Source organism: Callorhinus ursinus, unplaced genomic scaffold (assembly GCF_003265705.2).
Source record: "Callorhinus ursinus isolate GAN/ISIS: 27379988/994484 unplaced genomic scaffold, GSC_fseal_2.0 scaffold66, whole genome shotgun sequence".
NCBI lineage: Eukaryota > Metazoa > Chordata > Mammalia > Carnivora > Otariidae > Callorhinus > Callorhinus ursinus.
In genome coordinates this window covers 1,525,541-1,546,486 of record NW_027397128.1, presented here as the reverse complement: position 1 = coordinate 1,546,486, position 20,946 = coordinate 1,525,541, and the positions used below count along the sequence as shown (strand labels likewise).

General features: G+C 34.8%; 1 protein-coding gene and 1 pseudogene across 2 annotated transcripts in view; one reads left to right on the top strand and one right to left on the bottom strand.

The window, feature by feature from the left end:
- The window catches only part of ZC3H12B (zinc finger CCCH-type containing 12B), a 551,234-nt gene that overhangs the window by 223,669 nt on the left and 306,619 nt on the right, over positions 1–20,946 (bottom strand). For both annotated transcript variants that reach the window (XM_073885832.1, XM_025862942.2), the window contains exon 3: positions 4,575–4,753. The gene's annotated coding sequence lies outside the window, so the exon portion shown is untranslated. The remainder of the gene's footprint in view (positions 1–4,574; positions 4,754–20,946) is intronic.
- On the top strand, positions 6,019–8,265 carry LOC112817147 (60 kDa heat shock protein, mitochondrial pseudogene; annotated as a pseudogene).

Genomic DNA, 20,946 nt, shown 5'->3' with positions numbered 1-20,946 from the left:
GGAAAGAATATTGGGCTTAGAGACACACATTCCAAAGTTGGATTTCTTGTTCTATCATGTACTAGCTATGTGACTTTCTGCAAATTTTTCAGCCTCAATTTTTTTAGAAAAGGTATTTTGAAACTCTTAATTTATTATAAAATTTGAGCCTCCATTTCTTTTTTTTTCCTATTCCAAGTATTTATTTATATTTCAGTTAGTTAACATACAGTGTAAAATTATTTTCATGTATAGGATTTAGTGATTCATCACATACAACACCCAATGCTCATCACAAAAAATGCCCTCCTTAATCTCCAACCCCCTTTTAACTCATCTCCCTGCCCACCTCCCCTCCAGCAACCCTCAGTGTGTTACCTATAGTTAAGAATCTGCTTTATAGTTTGCTTCTCTCATTTTCCCCCATATATTCATCTGTGTTGTTTCTTAAATTCTACATGAGTGAAATCATATGGTATTTGTCTTTATCTGACTGGCTTATTTTCCTTAGCATAATACTCTCTAACTCTATTCACATTATTGCAAATGACAAGATTTCATTCTTTTTGATGGCTGAATAATATTCTACTACATATATTAACTTCATTCACATTATTGCAAATGGCAGGATTTCATTTTTTGATGGTTGAATAATATATATTGAATAATATATATATATTATATTCCTCTTCTTATATATTCATCAGTTGATGGACATTTGGGCTTTCTGCATTGTTTGGCTATTGTTGATAATGCTGCTATAAACATTGCAGGGCATGTACCCTTTTGAATCTGTCTTCTTTCATCCTTTAGGTAAATACTAGTAATGCAATTGCTGGGTCATAAGGTAGTTCAATTTTTAACTTTTTGAAGAACTCCATACTGTTTTCTATAGTGGCTGTACCAGTTTGCATTCCCAAAAACAACATAAGAGGGTTTCCCTTTCTCTGCATCCTGGCTGTACCAGTTTGCATTCCCAAAAACAATATGAGGGTTTCCCTTTCTCTGCATCCTCACCAACACCTGTTGTCTCTTGTGTTGTTAATTTTAGCCATTCAGATAGGTATGAAGTGATATTTCACTGTAGTTTTGATTTATATTTCCCTGATAATGAGGGATGTTGAGCATGTTTTCATGTATCTATTAGCCATCTAGATGTCTTCTTTGGAAAAAAAATGTCTATCCATTTCTTCTGCCCATTTTCAACAGGATTTTTTGGGGGGCTGTGGATATTGACAAGTTCTTTATACTTTTTTTTAAAAAGATTTTATTTATTTGACAGAGAGAGACACAGCGAGAGAGGGAACACAAGCAGGGGGAGTGAGAGAGGGATAAGCAGGTTTTCTGCCGAGCAGGGAGCCCGATGCGGGGCTCGATCCCAGGACTCTGGGATCATGACCTGAGCCGAATGCAGACGCTTAACGACTGAGCCACCCAGGCACCCCGACAAGTTCTTTATACTTTTGGGGTACTTTCCCTTTATGAGATATGTCATTTGCAAATATATTCTCCCATTCTAAAGGTTACCTTTAGTTATGTTGATTTTTCCTTTGCTTTACAGAAGCTTTTTACATTTTTATCTCAGTTTTTCCCCATCGAGGATAATATTAGCTGTGGGTCTTCTGTATCTAGCCTTTATGATTTTGAGGTATGTTCCCTATATCCCCACTATGTTGAGGGTATTTTTTTTTATCAATAATGGATGTTGTATTTTCTTAAACACTTTTTCTGCATCCACTGAGAGTATAATATGATTCTTATCCTTTCTTTTATTAAAGTGGTACATCATGTTGATCACTTTGTAAATATTAAACCACACCTGCAACCCAGGAATAAATCCCACTTGGTTGTGGTGAATGATTCTTTTAATATATTGTTGGATTCAACTTGCCAGTATTTTGTTGAGAATTTTTGCATACACGTTCATTAGGGGTAATGGCCCATAGTTCTTTTTTTTTTTTTTTTTGAGTGGGGTCTTTGGTTTTGGAATCAGGGTAATGGTGGCCTGATAGAATGAGTTAGGAAGTTTTCCTCCCATTTCTATTTTTTGTAACAGTTTGGGAAGAAAGGGTATTAACTCTTCTTTAAACGTTTGGTAAAATTTGCCTGTGAAGCCCTCCCTGGACTTTGGTTTGTTGGGACTTTGTTGATTACTGATTCAATTTCTTTACTGGTTATTGGTCTGTTCAATTTTCTATTTCTACTTGTTTCAGTTTGGTAGTTTATATGTTTCTAGGAGTTTATCCATTTCTTCCAGATTGCCCAAATTATTGGCACATAATTTTTCATAATATTCTGTTGTAATTATTTGTATTTCTGTGGTGTTGGTTGTGATCTCTCCTCTCTCATTTGTGATTTTATTTATGTTGGTTCTTTCTCATTTTCTGATAAGTCTGGCTAGGGGTTTATCAATTTTATTAATCTTTTTCAAAGAAACTGTTCTTTGTTCCCTTAGTGTTCATTTGATTCCCTTTCCCTTCACATTGTTATGAAATTTTGTTGTCCACAAAGTACACTCACATTTATTATCTCAAGTTATTCACACAAAATTATATGAGATATGGATTATTTTCCCATGTTAGAGATGAGAAAACTGAAGTTCAGATAGATGAATGGCTATAGAAGATACAATATATATACAATGGAATATTATTCAGCCATAAAAAAGAATGAAATCTTGCCATCTTCAACAATAGGGATGGAGCTAGAGAGCATAATGCTAAGTGAAATAAGTCAGTTAAAGAAAAATACCACACAAATAACTGAAGTTCAGATAGATGAATCACTATAGAAGATATGATATATATACAATGGAATATTATTCAGCTATAAAAAAGAATGAAATCTTGCCATTTTCAACAATATGGATGGAGTTAGAGAGTATAATGCTAAGTGAAATAAGTCAGTTAAAGAAAAATACCACTCAATTTACTCATATGTGGAATTTAAGAAAGAAAACAAATGATCAAATTTAAAAGAGAGAGAGAAAGAGAGACAAACCAAGAAACAGACTGTTAACTATGGAGAACAAACTGATGGTTGCCAGAGGAGAGGTGGGTGGTGGGGATGGATGAAATAGGTGATGGGGATTAAAGTGTACGCTTATCATCATGAGCACTGAGTAATGTACAGAATTGTTGAATGACTATATTGTACACCTGAAACTAATATAATACTGTATGTTAACTATACTGGAATTAAAATTTAAAAAAACTTAATAAAGAGGGCATGTGTTGTGAAGAGCACTGGGTATTATATGCAACTAATGAATCATTGAACACTACAACAAAAACTAATGATATATATTTGTTGGCTAACTGAACATAATAAAAATAAATAAATAAAAGAAAACTGTGTATCAGAGAAGCAGAACTAAAATTCAAATTCAGGTTCTTTGACTACAAATCAAAAGATCTTGCCACTATACCACAGTTGCCAATAATTTTTATTAGACAGTTATAAAAAACAATTAAAAGTTTAAACACCATGTGGAAGAACTTCTAAAGACTATAATTTAATAAAATTAAATCAATATTTCCACTTTTCTTTGAAACTATGACCTCAGCCTAGCAACTTCGTATTAGACATGTCACCAGAGGCAAGGGAAACAAAAGCAAAAATGAACTATTGGGACTTCATGAAGACAAAAAGCTTCTGCAATGTGAAGGAAACCTAAACATTTCTAAATTATGAAAATAAAAGAGGCTTAAATTCCTTAGACTGATCAAATGTCCAAAGGTATGTGACATGAGTCTACAATCAGTTGAAATAAACTTTAAACTGCTGCTTTAACTAAATAAATAAAGCACATTTCATAATAGAAGGCTACATTTCTATACTTACCTGCTCTAGGTACATATATCTGCTCTAGAAAATTTGGTTTCCATTTACATACTATCTAAAGAAACTCAGAAGAATCAAAAAGAAAAATGTCAGAACCACAGCCATTTCACTACTGAGAATAGTTTCTTCTTTCTCTAGCACTGCCTTTTCCTTAGGTGCATATATTGGGGTTGCTGAAGAATTTTCTGAATATACTATGTCAGAAACTTTCCTCAGAAAATTAAAATTAAATAGAGGTTTAATTCTTCATAAGAAAACCATGAAATTATATAGTTATAGCTTTCTTTTAGATATTAGTCTTCTTTACATACAATGTTAGAAGTCAGAGAGACCTGTGTCTAAAACACAACCCTAAACTTAATAGCTGCATGGCCTTGGATATGTCAAATAATCTATTCAAGACTGTTTTCTATGTGTAAAATGAAGATAATACCACATACATCATAGGATTATTATGAGGATTAAATGGGATAACACATATTTTGATACTTGGTTAGTAAATCTCAATAAAAGTTCATTTTCTCTTACTCCCTCCTAGACCTATTTCCTGTTAAAAAATCTAAAAAACTAAGAATAAAATCTTCTTCAGATTTTCACTACCACTTTGATAGCTCAACTTTTCTGAAAGTAAACTTAATTTTCTTATAAAAGTAGTCACAGCTTGTCATATTATACAGATCATGACAATCTTCTTACAATAGTCTACTCTAACACAAAAAGCCCTCAACAACAATAACCACCAAAGTACCTACCTCTTAACTTTTCCAATGTCTGGCACATATCCTCGACCAGCTTAATTCTACTTTGGAGGTCTATAGTCCACATCTGTATTTCTTACTTGTGTGGCTTATTCATCATATCATGGTTTTTTATCCTCTGTTGCTGAGTCAGAATTGTAAAAAATAATCCAAAGCCGTGGAATGAGAGATTCCTATAGAGTTACATAAGCAGAAGGCAAACCTATGGTGAGAATTCAATAAATCATTCTCTGAAACACATTTTACCCATTTAAAGTTCTGTACTACAGTCAGGACAGCAAAAGATTTGGATCTCGAAGGTTGATAGTTCTTCTCAATGATTGTGCCAATCTGAGGTGTTTTATATATATTGACTCAGAATCTTCTATAGGCCTAAGAGAACTTATCTCGTAACTATGGATAAGACTCAATCTAAAAGAACCATAGCCAAATTACGTACACACACACACACACACACACACACACACACACACACACACTTAAAAGAGAAAAACATATATGAACAGTGAATTTAAGGAGAACTACTTTATCTAGACTTTTCATTAAGTAGCAGAATATTTCCAGATAGATCCTATGTACAGTTTGCAGATTAAGTATTACTATTCCCTCTTGTTGATCTATGCAAAGTGAAGTAAGATCATAAATGTTAAAGGACCACAATTTAGAATAAACAATTTCCTAAAGACTTGGAATTTATATTTCCACCTTAGAGAGACTTTTCTATTTTTTAGTTCACTTGCAGTCATATTAACTAAAAAGTCACACATACAATTTACAAATTTGACAGAAACAAGAAAAATACTTGGATAAAACTAGCCTTGAAATTTCTTACTTATTTCCTTCTACTTCACTTCAAAATAAATGGATGAATCATCTTTCTGAAAAATTTAAAATGTTAAATTATTATACTAATAACCAATTATCAATTTATAACTTTAAGTTGCTTAAAACATGTTTCTCAACTAGAAGTTAGAGCATTAAACCATGGTCTAGGAGCAAAGTATGGCCTAACAAAGGATTGTGGAGGTCCTTATCATTATTTCCACTTACTAGCTTTATGTATTTTTTCATTCCCTGAATATTACTTTTAGTAGTGTGGTAACTACACTTTCCAAACTTTAAATTTGACCATAATATCTCATAAATAAGGTTTTTGTGTTGCTTCTTGGTGCCAGATGCAATCCAAAAAATGTAACTTGGACTTTGAAAAAACTGGAACTTATGGAACCCTCTGATGGCTTGGAAAGATAATGGGAGATAATTCTTGAAATTAAATATGTCTTGGAAAATTAGGTTACTATATGAATAGGACATCTGAGTGAATGATACTGGATAGGTAAAAAAATTTGCTGAAATTCACAACAGGAGGAACTCTTCCCCCCATTTGCATCCTACAACTTGCTTGACTGATGGCACACCCTGTGGTTGCCCCACAGAAATGCCTTGATTACCTGCAGTTCTTCCTGAAATTAGGCCAGTGTCCAGGGCACTGGCTCCTCATCTCATTCAGACTCATTCCAAAGAAGTAAAATTTGGTGTAGATGCCTGAGCTTTAATGCTTCAATGTGTAGACCTTTTAGTTGATGCTGTAGCTGTTACTGTGGGGCCAAAGGGAAGAACAGTGATTATTGAACAGAGTTGGAAAAGACCCAAAGTAAAAAAAGATGGTGTGACTTTTGCAAAGTCTATTGGCTTAAAATATAAAAATATCGGCACTGAACTTGTTCAAGATATCAGTAACATAAATGAAAGAGGCTGGGGGTGGCACCCTTACTGCTATTTTCCTGGCACACCCTATTGCCAAGGAAGGCTTAGGAAAGATTAACAAAAGTGCTAATCCTGTGGAAATCAGGAGAGGTGTGATGTTAGCTGTTGATGCTGTAATTGCTGAACTTAAGAAGCAGTCTAAACCTGTGACAACCCCTGAAGAAATTGCTCAGATTTCTACGATTTCTGCAAATGGAGACAAAGAAATATGCAACATCATTTCTGATGTAATGAAAAAAACTTAGAAGAAAGGGAGTCATCACAGTAAAGAATGGAAAAACACTAAAGGATGAATTAGAAATTATTCAAGGCATGTAGTTCGAGTGTGAGTATATTTCTCCATATTTTATTAATACATCAAAAGGTCAGAAATGTGAATTCCATTATTCTATATTCTATTGAGGTGAAAAGAAAGTTTCCAGAGTCCAATCCACTGTATCTGTTCCTGAAATTGCCAATGCTCCCCATTAGCCCTTGGTCATAATTGCTAGATGTTGATGTAGAAGCTCTGAATAAACTCATTTTGAATAGGCTAAAAATTGATCTTTTGGTTGTAGCAGTCAAAGATCTAGGTTTTGGTGACAATAAAAAGAACCACATTAAAGAGATGGCTGTTGCGACTGGTGGTGCAGTGATTGGAGAAGAGTGATTGACACTAAATCTTGAAGAAATTCAGCCTCATGACTTAGCAAAAGTTGGAAAGGTCATTGTGACCAAAGATTATGCCGTGCTCTTGAAAGGAAATGGTGACAAGGCTCAAATTGAAAAATGTTTTCAAGAAATCATCAAGAAGTTAGATGTCACAACTAGTGAACACGAATAGGGAAAAACTGATTGAACCTCTGGCCAAACTTTCAGATAGAGTAGCTGTGCTGAAAGTTGGTGGGACAAATGATGTTGAAGTGAATGAAAAGACAGACAGAGTTACAGATGCCCTCAATGCTACATGAGCTGCTGTTGGAGGCATTGTTCTGGGAAGGGGTTATGTCATGGTTTGGAGCATTCCAGCTTTGGATTCAATAATTCCAGGTCCTGGGGTGCCTGGGTAGCTCATTTGGTTAAGCGGCTGCCTTTGGCTCAGGTCATGATCTCAGGGTCCTGGGATAGAGCCCCATGTTGCATCAGATTCCATGCTCAGTGGGGACTCTGCTTCTCCCTCTCCTTTTGTCCCTCCCCCTGCTTGTGAGCTCTCTCTCTCTCTCAAATAAATAAATAAAATCTTTTAAAAATACATTATGTGTTAAAAAAAAAAGAGAGAGAAGATAGTAGGAAGGGAAAAATGAAGGGGGGAAATCGGAGGGGGAGATGAACCATGAGAGACTATGGACTCTGAGAAACAAACTGAGGGTTCTAGAGGGGAGATGGGTGGGGAGATGGGTTAGCCTGGTGATGAGTATTAAAGAGGGCACGTATTGAATGGAGCACTGGGTGCGAATGAGTCATGGAACACTACATCAAAAACTAATGATGTAATGTATGGTGATTAACATAATAAAATAAAATAAACATAATAATATTATTATTAACATATTAAACATAATTATTATTAACATGATAAAATAAAATTTAAAAAAATAATTCCAGCTTCTGAAGATCAAAAAATTGATATAGAAATTATTAAAAGAACACTCAAAATTCCTGCAGTGACCATTACTAAGAATGCAGGTATTGAAGGATCACTAATAATTGAGAAAATTATGCAAAGTTCCTCAGAAATGGGTATGATGCTATGCTTAGAGATTTTGTGAATATCGTGGAAAAGGGAATAATTGACTCAACTAAGGTTGTAAGAACTGTTTTATTGGATGCTGCCAGAGTGGCCTCTCTGTTAAGTACAGCAGAAGATCTAGTCACGGAAATTCCTAAAGACCCTGGAATGGGTGGAATGGGATGTGATATGGGAGGTGGCATGTCCTGATTCTTATAATAGTGTTTTATTAATAAACTGTGAGATGAAGTTCAATGCAGTGATCCTTACCAATAACTTAGAGAAATCAGTTGAAGCAAATGACTGAAGAAAAGCCTGGCTGATGTTTAAGAAAAAACTATAACCAACAGTTACTGGTTTCAGTTAACAACATACAATGGTTTACTGCTGTCATTGTCAATGCCTACAGAAAATGTATTTTGTATTTTTGAATAAAAACACATTCGTACATTCCTGATAACTAAGTTCAAGAGTCATGTAACAAATGTGTTGCTTTCAACTTAAATCACTGAGGCATTTATACAACTATTCTGTTAAATTCAGGATTTTAGTGATTGCCATCACCAGATAAAAAAATGAGAAGCAGCCTTTCCATGGAGAGTAAGAATAATTGTGTCTGAAGTAGAAAAATAATCTAATTAGATGACATTCTCTGTTAATAAAAATTTGTTTAAAGTTTTTTTAAATTTTTATTTAAATTTAATTTAATTAACCTATACTGTATTATTAGTTTCAGAGTTAAAATTTAGCGATTTATTAGTTGTGTACAACACCCCATGCTCATTACTTCAAGTGCTCTGCTTAATGCCCATCACCCAGTTACCCCATCCCCCCAACCACCTCCCCTTCAGCAACCCTCAGTTTGTTTCCAGTAGTTAAGAGTCCCTTATGGTTTGTCTCCCTCTCTGTTTTTATCTTATTTTTCCTTCCCTACCCCTAAGTTCATCTCTTTTGTTTCTTAAATTCCACATATGAGTGAAATCATATAGTATTTGTCTTTCTCTGAGTGACTTATACGCTTAGCATAATATCCTCTAGTTCCATCCGTGCCATTGCAAATGGCAAGATTTCATTCTTTTTGATGGATAAGTAATATTCCACTGTATCTATACACCGCATCTTCTTTATCCATTCATCTGTCAATGTGTCCATGGGCACTTTCCATTTATTAGTTACTATGAAAATTAATGCTATAAACATTAAGGTGCAGGTGCCCCCTTCAAATCACGATGTTTGTATCCTTTGGAAATAGACCTAGTAGTGCAAATGCTGGGTCTTAGGGCAGCTTTATCTTTAACTTTTTAAAAATATTTATTTATTTATTTACTTATTTATTTATTTCTTTATATTAACATATGTTGTATTACTTGTTTTCAGAGGAAGAATTTAGTGATTCATCAGTAGCATACAATACCCAGTGCTCAGTACTTCAAGAGCCCTCCTTAATGCCCATCACCCACTTACCTCATCCCCCCAACCACCTCCCATCCAGCAACCCTCAGTTTGTTTCCTACAGATAAAGGTCTCTTATGGCTTGTCACCCTCTCTGTATTCCTCTTACTTTATTTTTCCTTCCTGTCCCCTATGTTCATCTGATTTGTTTCTTAAATTCCACATATGAGTGAAATCATGTGGTATTTGTCTTTATCTGACTTATTTCACTTAGCATAATATCCTATAGTTCCATCCATATCATTGCAAATGCCAAGATTTCATTACTTCTGATGGCTGAGTAATATTCCATTGTGTATATATATACCACTTCTTATTTATCCATTCTTCTGTCAATGGACATCTGGGCTCTTTCCATATTTTGACAATTGTGGACATTACTTCTATAAACATTGGATTGAATGCACCCCTTTGAATCACTATTTTAGTATCCTTAGGATAAATAACTAGTAGTGCAATTGCTGGGTCGTAGGGTAATGCTATCTTTAATTAATTAATTGATTAATTTTTATAACACATACTGTATTATTAGATTCAAGGGTAGAATTCAGTGATTCATCAGTTGCATATAACACCCACTGCTCATTACATCAAGTGCCTTCTCAATGCCCTTCATCCAATTATCCCAACACCTACCCACTTCCCCTCCAGCAACCCTCAGTTTTCTATAGTTAAGAGTCTCTTATGGTTTCTCTCCTTCTCTGTTTTTATCTTACTTTTTATTTCCTTTCCTTCCCCTATGTTCATCTCTTTTATTTCTTGAATTCCACATATGAGAGAAATCATATGGTATTGGTCTTTCTCTGACTGACTTATTTTGCTTAACATAATACCCTCTAGTCACATCCATGTTATTGCATATGGCAAGATTTCATTCTTTTTGATGGCTGAGAGAAATTGTGAATATATATACCATATCTTCTTTACCCATTCCTCTGTTGATAGACATCTGGGCTCTTTCTGTATTTTGGCAATTGGGGACATTGCTGCTATAAACATTGGGGTGCATGTGCCCCTTCGAATCACTATTGTTGTATCCTTTGGATAAATACTTAGTAGTGCAGTTGCTGGGTCAAAAGGTAGCTCTATCTTTAACTTTTTGAGGAAACTTCATACTCTTTTTCAGAGTGGTTGCACCAGTTTGTATTCCCACCAACAGTGTAAGAGGGTTCCCCTTTCTTTGCACCTTCGCCAACAGCTATTGTTTCCTGATTTGTTAATTTTAGCCATCCTGACTGGTGTGAGGTGGTATTTCATTGTGGTTTTGATTTGTATTTCCCTGACGCCAAGTGATGTTGAGCAGTTTTTCATGTATCTGTTGGCCATTTGTATGTCTTCTTTGGAGAAATCTCTTTTCATGTCTTCTGCCCATTTCTTGACTGGATTTTTTTGGTTTTGGGTGTTACATTTGATAAGTTCTTAATAGATTTTAGATACTGGCCCTTTATCTGATAAGACACTGGCAAATATCTTCTCCCATTTCATAGATTGTCTTTTAGTTTTGTTGACTGTTTCCTTTGCTGTGCAGAAGCATTTTATCTTCATGAAGTCCCAATAGTTCATCTTTGCTTTTGTTTCCCTTGCCTTTGGAGACAGGTTTAGCAAGTTGTTGCAGCCAAATTGAAAGACATTGCTGCCTGTGTCCTCCTCTAGGATTTTGATGGATTCCTGTCTCACATTTAGGTCTCTCATCCATTTTGAGTTTATTTTGGTGTACAGTGTACAGTGGTCCAGTTTCATTCTTCTGCATCTCACTATCCAACTTTCCCAACACCATTTGTTGTAGAGACTGTTTTTCATTTGATATTCTTTCCTGCTTTGTAGAAAATTAGTTGACCACAGAGTTGAAGGTCCATTTCTGGGTTCCCTATTCTGTTCCATTGATCTATGTGTTTGTTTTTGTGCCAGTACCATGCTGTCTTGATGATTACAGCTTTGTAATATAGCTTGGAATCCGGAATTGTGATGACTCCAGCTGGTTTTCCTTCTCTTCGTTCCTTTGGTTACTTGAGGTCTTTTCTGGTTCCATGCAAATTTTAGGATCATTTGTTCCACCTCTATGAAAAATGCTGATGGCATTTTGACAGGGGTTGTATTGAATGTGTAGATTGCTTGGGTAGCATAGACATTTTAACAATATTTCTTCTTCCAATCCATGAGCATGGAATGTTTTTCCATTTCTTTGTGTCTTCCTCAATTTCATTCGTAAGTGTTCTATACTTTTCAGAGTACAGATCCTTTACCTCTTTGGTTAGGTTTATTTCTAGGTACCTTATGGCTTTTGGTGCAGTTGTAAATGGGATCAATTCCTTGATTTATCTTTCTTCTGTCTCGTTATTAGTGTATAGAAATGCAACTGACCTCTGTGCATTGATTTTATATCCTGCCACGTTGCTGAATCTTGTATGAGTTCTAGCAATTTTGGGGTGGATTCTTTTATGTTTTCTACAGGGTATCATGCCATCTGTGAAGAGTGGGAGTTCAACTTCTTCATTGCTGATTTGGATGCCTCTTATTTCCTTTTGTTGTCTGGTTGCTGAAGCTGACTTCCAGTAATATGTTGAACAGTAGTGATGAGAGTGAACATCCCTGTCATTTTCCTGACCACGGGGGAAAATATCTCAGTTTTTCTCCATTGAGGATGATATTTAATGTGGGTTTTCAAATGTGGCTTTTATGATATTGAAGTATGTTCCCTCTATCCTTACACAGTTGACAGTTTTTTCAAGAAATGATGCTGCATTTTGTCAAATGCACTTTCTGCATCTATTGTGAGATTCGTGTGTTCTTATCCTTTTTTTTCATTAATGTATCACACTGATTGATTTGTGGATGTTGAATCACCCTTGAAGCCAAGGAATAAATCCCGCTTGTTCATGGTGAATAATCCTTTTAATGTACTATTGGATCCTACTAGCTAGTATCTTGGAGAGAAATTTGGCATCCATGTTCATAAGGGATTTTGGTCTGTAATTCTCCTTTTTAATGGATTCTTTGTCAGGTTTTGGGATCAAAGTAATGCTGGCCTCATAGAATGAGTTTGAAAGTTTTCCTTCCATTTCTATTATTAAAAGAGTTTCAGAAAAATACGTGTTAATTCCTCTTCAATATTTGGTAGAATTCCCTTGGGAAGGCATGTGGCCATGGACTCTTGTTTATTGGGAGGTTTTTGATTACTGATTCAATTTCCTTGCTGATGATGGGCCTGTTCAGGTTTTCTATTTCTTCCTGTTTCAGCTTTGGTAGTTTATGTTTCTAGGAATACATCCATTTCTTCCAGATTGCCTAATTTGTTGGCATATAATTGCTCATAATATTCTATTAGAATTGGTTGTAATTCTTTTTTTTTAAGATTTTATTTATTTATTTGACAGAGAGAGACACAGCGAGAGAGGAATACAGGCAGGGGGAGTGGGAGAGGGAGAAGCAGGCTTCCCACAGAGCGGGGAGCCCGATGCATGGCTCGATCCCAGGACTCCGGGATCATGACCTGAGCCGAAGGCAGACGCTTAACGACTGAGCCACCCAGGCGCCCCTGGTTGTAATTCTTAAGTGTTGGTTGTAATGTCTCCTTTTTCTCTCATGATTTTATTTATTTGAGTCCTTTCTCTCCCTCTGTCTCTCTCTCTTTTTTTTTTTTTTTTGATGTCTGGCTAGGGGTTTATTGATCTTATTAATTCTCTTGAAGAAGCAGCTCCTACTTTCCTTGATCTGTTCTACTGTTTTTCTGATTTCTATATCATTGATTTATGCTCTAATCATTAGTATTTCTCTTCTTCTGGATTTAGTCTCTATTTGCTGTTCTTTTTCCAGCTCCTTTAAGTGTAAGGTTAGGTTGTGTATTTGAGAATTTTCTTGTTTCTTGAGAAAAGCCTGTATTGCTATACTTCTCCCTCTTAGGACTACCTTTGCTGTATTCCAAAGGTTCTGAAATGTAATGTTTTCATTTTCATTTGCTTCCATGTATTTTTAAAATTATTATTTAATTTCCTTGTTGTCCCATTCATTCTTTAGTAAGATGCTCTTTAACCTCCATGTATTTTTGTTCCTCCCAATTTTTTTCTTGTACTTGACTTCAAGTTTCAAAGCATTGTGGTCTCAAAATAAGCATGGAATAATCTCAGTCTTTTTGTATCAGTTGAGAACTGATTTGTGACCCAGTATGTGATGTATTTTGGAGAATGTTCGATGTGCATTTGAGAAGAATGTGTATTCTGCTGTTTTAAGATGAAATGCTCTGAATATATCTGTTAAATCCATCTGGTCTAGTGTGTCATTCAAAGCCCTTGTGTCCTTGTTGATCTTCTGCTTAGATGATCTGTCCATTGATGTGAGTGGCGTTCTAAAGTATTATTGTCGATGTGTTTCTTTAATTTTGTTATTAACTTGGTTATACAATTTGCTGCTCCAAAGTTAGGGGCATAAATATTTACAATTTTTAGATCTTGTTGGGCAGACCCTTTATTATGATATAGTGTCCTTCTTCATTTCTTATCACAGTCTTTGGTTCAAAATCTAGTTTGTCTGATATATGGATTGCTACTCCAGCTTTCTTTTGATGTCCATAAGCATAATGAATTGTTTGTCATCCCCTCGCTTTCAGTCTGGAGGCATCTATGAGTCTAAATGAGTCTCTTGTAGACAGCTTATTGATGGGTCATGGTTTTGTTTGTTTGTTTGTTTGTTTGTTTGTTTTATCTAATCTGAAACCCTATGTCTTTTGATTGGAGCATTTAGTCCATTTACATTCATGGTAATTATATAAAGATATGAATTTAGTGTCATTGTATTACCTATAAAGACCCTTTTTCTGTAGATTGTCTCTGCTCCTTTCTGGTCTATGTTACTTTTGGGCCCTATCTTTGCTTACAGGATCCCCCTTTAATATTTCTTGCCGGGCTGGTTTAGTGTTCAGGAACTCCTTTATTTTCTGTTTGTCTTGGAAACTCTTTTATCTCTCCTTCTATTCTGAATGACAGCCTTGCTGGAAAAAATACTCTTAACAGCATATTTTTTCCCATTTAACACACTGAATATATCATGCCAGTCCTTTCTGGCCTGCCCGGTCTCTGTGGACAAGTCTGCTGCTAGCCTTATGTGTCTACATTTGTAGGGTAAGGATATCTTGTCCTGAGCTGCTTTCAGGATTTTTTCTCTTTATCTCTGAAGTTTGCAAGCTTCACTATTGTATGTCATGGTGTTGATCTAATTTTGTTGATTTTGATGCAGGTTCTTTGTGCCTCCTGGACTTGAATGCCTGTTTCCTTCTCTGGATTGGGGAAGTTCTCAGCTATAATTTGTTGAAATAAAACCTTGCCTCTCTCTCTCTTTCTGTCTTCATCTTTTGGGACCCCTATTATCTGGATATTGTTTTGCTTTATGGTATCACTGATTTCTCAAAGTTTCCCTTCATGATCTTTCTGTTGTTGTAGTTGTCTTTCTGTCTTTTTCTCAGCTTCTTTAATTTCTATCATTTTTTTCTTGTATATCATTAACTCTCTCTTCTGCCTCATTTATCCTGACTGTTAGAGCCTCCATTTGGGACTGAATCTCAGTAATAGTATTTTTAATTTCGTCTTGATTAGATTTTAGTTCTTTTATTTCTCTACTAAGGGATTCTCTAGTGTTTTCTATGATTTTTTCAAGCCCAGCTAGTATTTTTTATAATTGTTGTTTTGAATTTTTGTTCTGACATCTTACTTATATCTGTACTTATTAAATCCCTGGCAGTGAGTGCTACCACCTGTTCTTTCTTTTGGGGTGTGTTTTTCTGTCTCATCATTATATCCAGAAAATAATAGAAGAAAGAGAGAGAAAAGATAAATATAACAACACCAAAACAAAACAAAACAAAATAAGAAAAAAATCAAAGAAAACATAAAACAGAACAAAACACTAAACTAGATCCTGGGTGTATTTTGGTCTGTTTGTTAAAAGAAACCAGATTTGCAAAATAGGGTAGAAAGAAAAAATATATATATATATATACAAAAATAAAATAATATATATATACAAAAATAAAATGAAAAGAAACCAAAATAAAAAAATGTATATATATTATATATAACATATATATAAAAATAAAAATTAAGAAAGAATTGAAAAAATAAGAAAATATCCAAAAAAAAAACTGAAATACTAAAAAAAAATTAAAAAACCCATGAACGCTATATACTGTTTTCCCCAAGACCTGAGGTTTTGCAGTTCTCTATGATGGGTAAACTTGGTGCTACCTAGTTTTTCCTGCTGGTCTTCTGGGGGAGGGGCCTGTTGTGCTGATTCTCAGGTGTTCTTGCCCTTGTGGAATTGTGCCTCCCTTGGCATGCATCTGGCTCCATGTAAATGGTTCCAGATTCCACTATATGGCACTGTTTTGCTCCCTGAAGATTTTCAGCAGCAACAGAGGAGATGAAAATGGCAGAGCCCCACTCTTTAGCCCTGGAGCTGAAAGTTTACACCCCCACTCTTCAGTGAGCTCTCACGAAAAAGCAGTCAATCACTCTTGTCTCCCTGGTTTCTGACCAAACTCTGTGTTCACCCCGCCTGTGACCCAGCATTTTTATCTCAGGCACATGACCCAGTTTTGAGTCTCCAAAATTTATGGACTCCTGTGGCTTGGACTCACACGGTTCCTCCCAGGGGAGGGGGGGCGTCTCGTCCCATTTCTACCTTTTGCTGGGCCCTTGCCCAGAGAGTGATCACGCCACCATGCAGTTGATCTCAGTTTATGGTAACACAAAGCAGAAAGCTGTCTCCTAGTCTTGTTATTTTCAGCCAGCTTCCCTGCTCTTGTCCCTGGAAACCCTGCTGGACTCAGGCACCTCCGTTCTTCTTGTGACCCCAGGGATCCTGTGACACCATACTGTCCTACCTCAGATTCTGCCATGCTTCACCACCTGAGTACCATAATGCCAGCATCATCCCTCACTGTAGCAGACTTCTGAAAGTTCTGATTTCGTGCTCTACTTCTTATAATACTTTGCAATATCTTCCTTAAGCAAGGTGCCTCCCCTCCACCTTATCTTCCATTATATCACCCTAGATTCACATCTCCGCACCTCTTACCTTCCACAGAAGTGGTTGCCTTTCTATTTGTGGAATTACAGCAATTCTTTTCTAAGATGTCTGATTGATGTTTCAGGTGCTCAGAATGATTTGATAACTATCTATCTGAATTCCAGGGACCAGACAAAATTAGGGTCCCTTAATCCTCTGCCATCTCAACTCCTCTCTCTCCCCTATTTTCTGAACCTAAATTTGTTTAAAGTTTTAAAAAAATGTCAAGACAAGAGAAACTGGCAATATTTAACATGAAATCATTAGAAAATATATTCCACAGTTCATTTAGAAATATGTGAATTTCAGGAAAATTGCACGTGATTTTCTCCAAAGAAAGCCATGACTCTCTCTTAGATGTGAAACATGTTGAAGAGTGAAATGTTGCTCTGGAGTTGATACCTCATGTATATGCTATCAGGATCTTAGGGTTACTTACTACTTAACTTGACATTACCAATTTGTGGAGAAATATATTCCCACTGACATCTAAGTTGGCCATAACTGTAAATATGCTGTTAGCTGAAGTTGCTTATTGCCATAGCTATCATGATGAAAGGGTCAGCCTTGTTTATCCACATATGACCCTGAGAGATTCCCTTCTGATTCTACAGTTTTAATGATTTATAGATGCAATAATACTACATTTGTGGACAGCCAAGAAAAGGCTCACAATCTGCCTCTGGAGTCTAAAAGGATATTAAGAAGATTGTTCTCCATAGCTTTCATTCTGCTACACTAAACTTCTTAAGGACAAGGTGAGACTTAGTCTAAGTCCCCTGTGCTAAGCATCACATATAGTAGATGCTCCAAAAATAGCTGCTAAATAGCTTATAAGATCCTCCAGGAAGAAAGAACTTTCTTGACCTTCCAAGTTTTTCTTTTTGTCTTCATCACTGAATAGCAGCTATTTCTTTGATTTGGTTGTTATCTTACAGGCAAGCAAGATAGGAGGCAAAGTTTTGAGGCAGCAGATAAAATTATTCACACAATGATGCAAATGTGGATATATGTCTCAAAGGAGCTGCTACTCACCTACCTTCCTGTGTGCCCAGGATAAGGGAGCTAGATGGGTGGTCATTATCTATCTTTCCAAGTGCCACCTATGAAACTATGGTCCTTAAAAGAAGCAACAGTATCTTGAAACTTGGCTGCTTAGGTTACTTCTTTGTAGAAGAGTAAGAAGAAGCACAATTGGTGACTATTAACCATATGTCTCCCTCAAAGTAAAATCTTGCTAGAATACAGAAGGGAGTGAAGAAAATTAGGAAATGGTATCAATCTTTGCTAGCTTTCCAAAAATTTAAACTTTACAGTGGTCTGACTGGACAGGAGAGAGAGAGAGAAGCAAATTAAAATAAACATGAACTTGCAATAGCAAAGAACAAATGCATACACAAAAGGAATCTGAGAATTTTCTAAGTTTCATGAGCAAGTTAAAGGGATAACTATCACAACACATGACCAAGATGAGGAAGAAAGAAGTCTCTATAAGAAAAAGAAGCCAAACCAGGAAACTTGTTTTCTATTTCTACCAGTTGGAAAGAAGAATCATATCTCTTTTTGCAGCTGTTAAATCAGAAACCATTTGTTCCCTTAATGGGGATAAAAACTTTCATTTGCTCTAGTATGTATGTGTGTAAGTACTAGAGCAAAAGAATATGGTATGTATAGTACATACTAGTATGTCTAGTACTAGTGTGTATAGTACATACTATATATACATATATATAAATATATATGTGTATGTGTGTATTACTATATATAATATACCAAGGACAATATCACACAGTTCATATGTAGTAAATCATTAATATAGGTTAGCCAATAAGAACCAAACCAATCCAAATTGAGATTATTAAGTAGTGTAATATGTGTACTAGCCCATAGACTGACCTACTTTCATATATATTCTTTGGGGGAATTAGCTTTGTATGGTCTTGTTTTATGTTCTTACACAAATATTGCTTTAAGAAGGCCATTAAACCAGAGAATAAATCTGTACAATTAAGGAGCTTGGGCAGGTTGGCCTGCATGTGTAACTATTAATCATGTTTGTTCATGATAAAAATACATTCCAATCAAAAGGCTTTATTTGAGTTTGACAAAGTGAAAGTGACAGATAGATTGGGTTTTTTTAGTGTCCCAAATCTTTTACTGGAGTCCAGAAGCAAAGCAATAGAATTCAGATTGAGCACAAATATTGTTGATGTGCTAAAAAGTGAACAGTCATGATGATATTCTTACCATGTTTTAGTCAACATAAATCAACTTTCCAAGAATGTCAAAATTTATCTATTACTTAAAACTTAAAGGAGTTCTCTAGCTATAGTCTTTAGTATGAGAAACACTAGAAGAAAAAATTCTCAAAAAAGATGTTTTCATAAATTTAATCAGAAGAATAAATTAATATCCTAAGTGAAATAAGTCAGACAGAAAAAAAAATACTATATAGTTTTACTTATATGTGGATTCTAAAAACCAAAACCAACCAACCAACAAAAAAGAAATGGAATCATAAACACAGCAAACCAACTGTTGGTTGACAGAAGGGATGGGATTGAGGGGAATGAGTAAAATAGGTGAAGGGGACTACTAGATACAAGCTTCCAGTTATAAAATAAATAAGTCACTGGGATGAAAAACACTGCATAGGGAATACAGTCAATAATATTGTAATAATATTGAATGGTGATAGATGGTAAATAGCTTAATGTATAGAATTAAGCATAGCTTAATGTATAGAACTGTGGTGAGCGTAGCTTAATGTATTGAATTGTCAAATTAGCATGTTGTACACCAGAAACTAATATAATATTTTCTGCCAACCGTACTTCAATTTAAAAAAATCTCATACCTCAAAAAAAGTCATACAAATTATAGTTTACCAAACAGTTCCATATATTTACCTCAATTGAGTTTTAAAACCAACATATGAAATAAACAAGGTAAATATTTTTATTTCGCCAATACCTAAATGAGAAAACTGAGGCTGTGAAATAATATGTGACTTATTCTGTGTCATAAAACTCCAGACTGGTGGAGCTAGAACTAGAATATAGGCCCTCTGAGCCAGAGTACCTTTTTCCTTCTGCATTTTAGACCACTGCTGAGTAGGATTCCACTATATGGGTATATTATAATTTGTTTATTCATTCACTTGCTTATAAGCTTTTGGGTTATATGGAGTTTTACAATAAAGCTGCTATAAATATGTGTATACAAATCTTTGCATGGGCATATGCTTTCTTTTCTCTTGGTTAATAACTAAGAGTGGAATGACTGGTTCGTATGGTAGTTTTATGTTTAACTTTTTAAGAAACTGTCAATCTGTTTTTCCAATGTAGTTCTATCAATTTATGTTCTCACCAGCAATGCATGTATGAGTTCTAGTTTCTCTACATCTTTGTTAACGTACTCAGTTTTTGGTGTACTCAGTATTTTTTATTTTAATTTTAGTCATTCTAATATGCAATAATATCTCATAGTGTATTTAATTTGTATTTACCTAATGATTTGAACATCTTTTCTTATGCTTATTTGAAATCATTATCTCTTTTATGGTGAAGTGATTATTCAAATATATTGCCTTTTTAAAAATTGGATGATCTGTTTTCTTATAAGTAGTCTCTTATTTTTATTTTTATTTATTTGTTTATTTGTTTATTTTGGGGGCAAGAATAAACCATACTTTGGTTCAAAGATTTTACAAACCACTAAACTATGAATTTAACACCACTATAATTACTAATACAGTAATATACTAATAGCAACCATGTATTATAATCTCAATTTTATGTGTTGAAATCAAATGATAATAAAATAAAAGTATACAAAATTGTCTTAAAAATGAAAACTCAATGTGAGCAAAACAGTTTTTGATTTCTCTTTAAAAGTAAAGATGTTCAAAAAGTACTCATAGGTATTAATCATGCTAAAGGACTCAGTTGGAAATAATTGTGGCTTGTTTATAAATATATCTTCCCAATCAGTATATAATCTGAAAGAGCTAATTCTTGCTGCTGTGAAAAAAAAATAACACAAAATTACATTCATGACTCAATTATGGAACAACTAATATACTGTTTTATTTTTTTATTTTATTATGTTATGTTAGTCACCGTACAATACATCATTAGTTTTTGATGTAGTGTTCCATGATTCATTGTTTTCATATAACACCCAGTGCTCCATGCAGTACATGCCTAATATACTGTTTTATAAGGTAGAACGTTAAAAATGTATATTATTTTGCTTTCATTTATGATTAACTTTTCTCTATTTTACATAGTATTTTGTTTATATTTTGAATATGACTGTATTTTCTTTTTTAATTTAAATTCAATTAGCCAAGTTATAGTACATCATTGGTTTTTGATATAA